The following is a 7,029-nucleotide window of genomic DNA, read 5'->3' on the forward strand; positions in this document are numbered from 1 at the left end:
TCAAGTAATATCCCAGCATTCTACGGAGTCGGTAATTCTCCTCCCTGAGTATCTCCACTTCTCTTCTTAGAGCTCGGTATTGACCACAAAACTCATCGGTAGTCCGTAGAGCTTCTTCCAGCACAGGGAAAGAGTCGAGGCCAAGAGCAGGGGGTAAGGGTCCCTGCAAGTTATAAGAGAAAGAACGTCGAGTATCAACAGATCCCACCAAGACATGCTTACTCCTCACAGCTTGTTGCTCTTGTTTTGACGACACCCTTTTCACTTCTTCCTTCGAAGGCCCTTTGCCCTTGTTGTCGGAGGCCATGGTGCTCCTAAACTAAAAACAGATCCTGGCAGAAACAGCTCGAAACAAAACACGTCGAGAAAACGATATACGGACCTCCAGGGATCCGGGGGATTATATAATAAAAATTTTCAGAACAAACGGAAAGTACCAGGTCGAACCAGAGTCGGAAAGGGGCGACGAGGCGGTTCCCTCATAGGGCGGCGCGGGCCCAGGCCAGGCCGCGCCGGCCTATGGTGGCACGCCCTCGTGCGTCTTTTCCACTCCGTTTCGATCTCGTAATTTTTCATATTTTCCAAAAACAGCAAAAATATTGTTCGGAAAGTAAATTGCGAACTTTTCATTACCAGTACCGTTACCTATTCAAAGTCGAGTTCTGGCGGACTGTCAATTTGTCCTTTGATGAAAGCCTCCGGTGTTTCCACTTGAATAATATCAACATCAACATTATAAGAATCACCTGAGATGTAATGCTTGAGTCTTTGTCCATTCACCACTTGCGTAGCATTGCCTTGGAGAGAGCTAATTTTAATTGCTCCTGAACGATACACCTCCTCAACAACATATGATCCTTCCCATTTCGAGAGTAATTTCCCTGCAAAGAATCTGAGACGAGACCGATACAATAGGACTTTATCCCCAATATTAAACTCTCTTTTGATGATCCTTCTATCATGCCATTTCTTAACTTTTTCTTTAAAGAGTTTAGCATTTTCATAAGCTTCACTTCTCCATTCATCTAGAGAACTTAATTGTAGCAACCTCTTATTACCGGCAAGTTTAGGATCTTTATTTAATTCTCTAACAGCCCAATAAGCTTTGTGTTCTAGTTCTAAAGGTAAATGACAAGCTTTTCCGTAAACCATTTTATAAGGTGACATTCCCATGGGGTTTTTATAAGAAGTTCTACAAGCCCATAGTGCTTCTTTCAATTTACTAGCCCAATTCTTTCTAGATTTATTAACGGTCTTTCCCAAAATAGACTTAATCTCCCTATTTGATAATTCTACTTGACCACTAGTTTGAGGGTGATAAGCGGAAGCAATTCTATGATTAATACCATACCTAGCAAGAGTTTTTCTAAAACCTCCATGAATAAAATGAGAACCTCCATCAGTCATAATATATCTAGGTACTCCAAATCTAGGAAAAATAATATCTAAAAGCATTTTTAAAGAGGTCTCACCGTCGAGCACTCTTTGTAGGTATGGCTTCCACCCATTTAGTAACATAATCAACAGCAACAAGTATATGAGTGTTACCTTCGAAGAGGGAAAAGGTCCCATGAAGTCAAATCCCCAACAATCAAACGGTTCAATAACAAGAGTATAATTCATAGGCATTTTATTGCGTCTGGAGATATTACCAACCCTTTGACACTCATCACAAGATAAAATAAACTTCCTTGCATCTTTGAAGAGAGTTGGCCAATAAAAACCTGATTGTAGAACCTTTTGCGCGGTTCTATCTCCGGCGTGATGTCCTCCATAAGCACTACCATGACATTTACTCAATATCTCTTGTTGTTCATATTCGGGAACACACCTTCGCAAAATACCATCCACTCCTTCTTTATATAAGTGTGGGTCATCCCAGAAATAATGCCTCAAGTCATAAAAGAATTTCCTCCTCTGCTGAGCTAAAAAGGTTGGAGGCAAGTACTTGGAAACAATAAAGTTAGCATAATCAGCATACCAAGGACTGTCTCGCGAGCTCACCTTTATTACAGCCAATTGTTCATTTGGAAAACTATCATTAACAGGAACAGGATCATAAGAAATATTTTCCAATCTAGACAAATTATCAGCAACAGGATTATCAGCACCTTTCCTATCTACAATATGTAAATCAAATTCTTGCAAAAGAAGTACCCATCTAATAAGCCTCGGCTTAGCATCTTTCTTTGTCATAAGGTATCTAATTGCAGCATGATCAGTATGAATTGTAACTTTTGAATCAACAATATAAGATCTAAATTTATCACAAGCAAAGACTACATCTAACAATTCTTTTTCAGTAGTAGCATAATTTCTTTGAGCAGCATCAAGAGTTTTACTAGCATAATGAATAACATTTAATTTTTTATCTACTCGCTGTCCAAGAACAGCGCCTACAGCAAAATCACTAGCATCACACATAATTACAAATGGTAAATTCCAATCAGGAGGTTCAACTATAGGAGCAGTTGTTAAGGCTTTCTTTAGAGTTTCAAAAGCTTCCTTACAATCATCATCAAAAACAAAAGGTACATCTTTTTGAAGAAGATTAGTAAGAGGCTTTGAAATCTTGGAGAAATCTTTAATAAATCTCCTATAAAACCCAAGCATGACCAAGAACACTACGAATACCTTTAACATCCCTCGGATAGGGCATCTTCTCAATGGCTTCAACTTTAGCTCTATCAAGTTCAATACCTCTCTCGAAATTTTATGTCCCAATACAATTCCTTCATTAACCATAAAGTGGCATTTCTCCCAATTAAGAACAAGGTTAGTTTCTTCACATCTCTCGCAAAACTTTATCAAGGTTTCGCAAGCAACTATCAAAAGAATTCCCATAGACGGAAAAATCATCCATGAATACTTCCACAATACTCTCACAAAAGCCATGAAAAATAGCAGACATGCATCTTTGAAAAGTAGCAGGAGCATTACATAAACCAAAAGGCATACGCCTATAAGCATAAGTTCCATAGGGACAAGTAAAAGTGGTTTTCTCTTGATCTTTAGTTTTAACGACGAATTTGCGAAAACCCAGAATAACCATCAAGAAAGCAAAAATGAGTATTTTTAGATAACCTTTCTAGCATTTGATCAATAAATGGTAAAGGGTAATGATCTTTTTAGTAACTTTATTAACTTTTTGATAATCAATGCACATTCTATACCCTACAACTACTCTTTGAGGTATGAGCTCATCATTATCATTAGGCACAACAGTCATTCCTCCTTTCTTAGGAACGCAATGCACAGGACTAACCCATCTACTATCGAGCAATAGGATATATAATACCAGTTTCAAGAAGTCGTAATACCTCATTTCTTACCACATCCTTCATCTTAGGAATTAGACGACGCTGAGGTTCAACAACGGGCTTCGCATCATCTTCCATATTAATGGCGTGTTGGCAAATAGAGGGAGAAATCCCCTTCAAGTTATCAAGAGTATAGCCAATAGCACCTCGGTGTTTCTTCAATATTTGCAATAATCTTTCTTCTTCAAACTCTGTAAGCTTAGAACTAATAATAACAGGATATATTTTCTTATCATCAATATGAGCATATTTAAGATTATCGGGCAAAGGCTTTAAATCAAAAACAAGATCTTCCTTTGGTGGCGGTGTTGTACCCAAGTCTTCCACCGGTAAATCATGCTTGAGAATAGGTTGGCGAAGAAAAATCTCCTCAAGCTCATCTCTTTCTTTCCTAAAAACTTCACTCTTGCTATTCTCCAAATGTTGCTGCAAAGGATTATTAGGAACAAGAACAATAGATGCACACTGCTCCATTTTAAAATCATTACTAGGCAAATCAGCTTTATAATTAAGGAGTTTTGGTAAATTTAGAGAAGTTAAACTCATAAGATTCACCAGCAAATTTAGTCAAAATTTTCTCTTTCTTGCAATCTATAATAGCTCCACAAGTATTTAGAAAAGGTCTACCAAAAATGATAGGACAATAATCACTAGCGAGCAGAACCAAGTACCAAAAAGTCAGCAGGATATTTAATCTTACCACATAGAACTTCCACATCTCGAACAATACCAATTGGAGAAATAGTTTCTCTATTAGCCAGCTGAATAACCACATCAATATCTTCAAGTTCACAAGAATCAATTTCGTGCATAATCTCGGTGTAAAGCTCATAAGGTATATCACTAACACTTGCACCAATATCACATAAACCATAATAGCAATGATCACCAATTCTAACGAGATAGCATAGGAACACTAACTTGTTTGGGTTTATTAGGATGTGAAACAATATTAGAAGCATCTTCACGGAAAATAATATGACCATCCTCTACATTTTCGAGTCACAAGATCTTTAACTATTGCAACAGCAGGTTCAACTTTTATTTGTTCTTCAGGTTCTATATGTTTCTTTTCACTTTTATGAACCGCACTATTTATAACAGAGTACTCTTTCATTTTAGCAGGAAAAGGAGTTTTTTCTATATAAGCTTCAGGAATAACATGATCAGCAGTTTCAACTACAACACACTTATTAATAGATGAATCAATTTTATCTTTATATGGTTCATGATACTTGTCAAAATTCTTCTTAGGCAATTCATAATGAGAGGCAAAAGCTTTATAAAGATTTGCAGCAACTTGAGAATCAAGACCATATGTAGCACTCATATTACGAAATTTATCAGTATCCATAAAAGCTTCAATGCATTTATAATCATAAATTATACCCGATTCTCTATCCTTGTCGTTCTCCCAACCTTCGGTATTTTCTTGGATCCGATCAACAAGGTCCCTTTTAAACTCTTCTTTATTGCGCGTAAATGATCCAGAACAAGAAGTATCCAGCAAGGTCTTGTCTTGAAAAGAAAGTCTTGCATAGAAATTATCAATAATAACATTACCAGGAAGCTCATGAATGGGGAATTTGAGCATTAAAGACTTCAATCTCCCCCAAGCTTGGGCAATACTCTCTCCATCATGAGGCCAGAAATTATATATGCGGTTCCGATCTTTGTGAATTTCACTTGGAGGATAAAATTTGGAATAAAATAAAGGCACAATGTCCTCCCAATCAAGAGAATCACCATTCTTCAGCAATTTATACCAATGCGCCGCTTTACCAGACAGCGATATAGAGAATAGTTTCTTTCTAACTTCATTCATAGCAATACCTGCACATTTGAATAACCCGCATAATTCATGCAAAAATAGTAAATGATCACCAGGATGGACAGTTCCATCCCCTTCATAGCGGTTATCCACAACATGTTCAATAATTTTCATAGGTATTTTATATGGTATTACTTCCTCACCTGGCGCCTCATCCACTACCGTTGCAGTAGTAGTAGATTTGCCAAATAGAAATTGAAGAGAAGATCTCTCCATAATGACTTATAGCAGCAGGCAGAAATAAAATCAGCACAAACAGTAAAGGTTTTCCTTACCAATTCCACTTACCAATAGCGCTTCACTCCCCGGCAACGGCGCCAGAAAATAGTCTTGATGACCCACAAGTATAGGGGGTGTATCGCAGTATCTTCGATAAGTAAGAATGTCGATCCCAACGAGGAGCAGAAGGTGTTGACAAGCAGTTTCGATGAAGGATTCACTGTAAATGCTCACAGACAAGTATTCAGGGGGTTTTGATGTAACAGATGAATAAAGTACGAGTAAGTAAAGTATTCAGGGACCAAGGTTTAGGTTTCTGTCACTCCGGCAACCCCGCAATTGGCAAACGAGTACAAGATGCATTCCCCTAGGCCCATAAATGGTGAAGTGTCGTGTAGTCGACGTTCACACGACACCACTAGAAGAATGACACCACAACTTAAATATCATAACATTGAATATTACTCAACTATAATTCACTACTAACATTTAGACTTCACCCATGTCCTCAAGAACTAAACGAACTACTCACGAGACATCATATGGAACATGATCAGAGGTGATATGATGATGAATAACAATCTGAACATAAACCTTGGTTCAATGGTTTCACTCAATAGCATCAATAACAAGTAGAAATCAGTACCGGGAGAGTTTCCCCTATCAAACAATCAAGATCAAACCCAAATTGCTACAGCGGTGACGATGTCCAGCGGTGGAGATGGCGGTGATGATGGTGGAGATGATGATGATGGTGATGGAGATGATGTCCAGCTCGATGGCGGTGACGATGGCGTCGATTTCCCCCTCCGGGAGGGAATTTCCCGGCGGATTCCTGCCCGCCGGAGAGCTCTTTTCTCTCTGGTGTTCTCCGCCCCGCAGAGGCGGCTGTAACCCTTCGTGAGGATTCCTCTGTGGCTTAGGTCTTCGGGACGAAGGGTTTCGCGAAGAAAAGGAGGCGAAAGAGGCTGTGGGGGCCCCACACCACATGGTGGCGCGGCCAGGCCATGGGCCGCGCCGCCTATGGTGTGGGCCCACCTTGGGTCCAGCTGGCTCCCCCTTCTGGCTTCCTTCGTCATCTGGAAAAATAGGATTTTTGGTGAAATTTCCTTCCACAGTTGATCTTCCGAAATATTGCATCCTGACGGTGCTTTTTCCAGCTAGAATCCTGGCTCCGGTGCGCGATCTCCAAATAATCATGAAACATGCAAAATAGATGAAATAACATAAGTATTGTGTCCCAATATGAAATATATCAATGAATAACAACAAATTATGATATAAAATAGTGATGCAAATTGGACGTATCAGTCGTATTGACTCACGTATTTGTTGAGGAGGTGATCAGAGAGAGGTCGCTGATATCTCACATTCTTCACTTCTCCCTCTGTGATGTAGCGCTTGCCATCGTGCCGGGGCCGATCGCGTGGAACGGCTTCCTCTTTGTCCTTGTTATGAGAGCAGCTGCCCTCGTCTCTGTCCTTACCAGGGTGGTGCACAGGTCCTACCATGTTGATGTTGAACGAGAAACCTGGCTGGCACCTCCCAGGGTAAGTGCACTCCACCATGTTAACGGCGGGGAAGGGGTGCGTGTCGACTTTCATGGCATACTGGCTGAAAATTAGACGCCCTTGTTCTATCACCATTTGGATCTGCTGA

This window comes from Lolium rigidum, chromosome 6, assembly GCF_022539505.1.
Source record: "Lolium rigidum isolate FL_2022 chromosome 6, APGP_CSIRO_Lrig_0.1, whole genome shotgun sequence".
NCBI lineage: Eukaryota > Viridiplantae > Streptophyta > Magnoliopsida > Poales > Poaceae > Lolium > Lolium rigidum.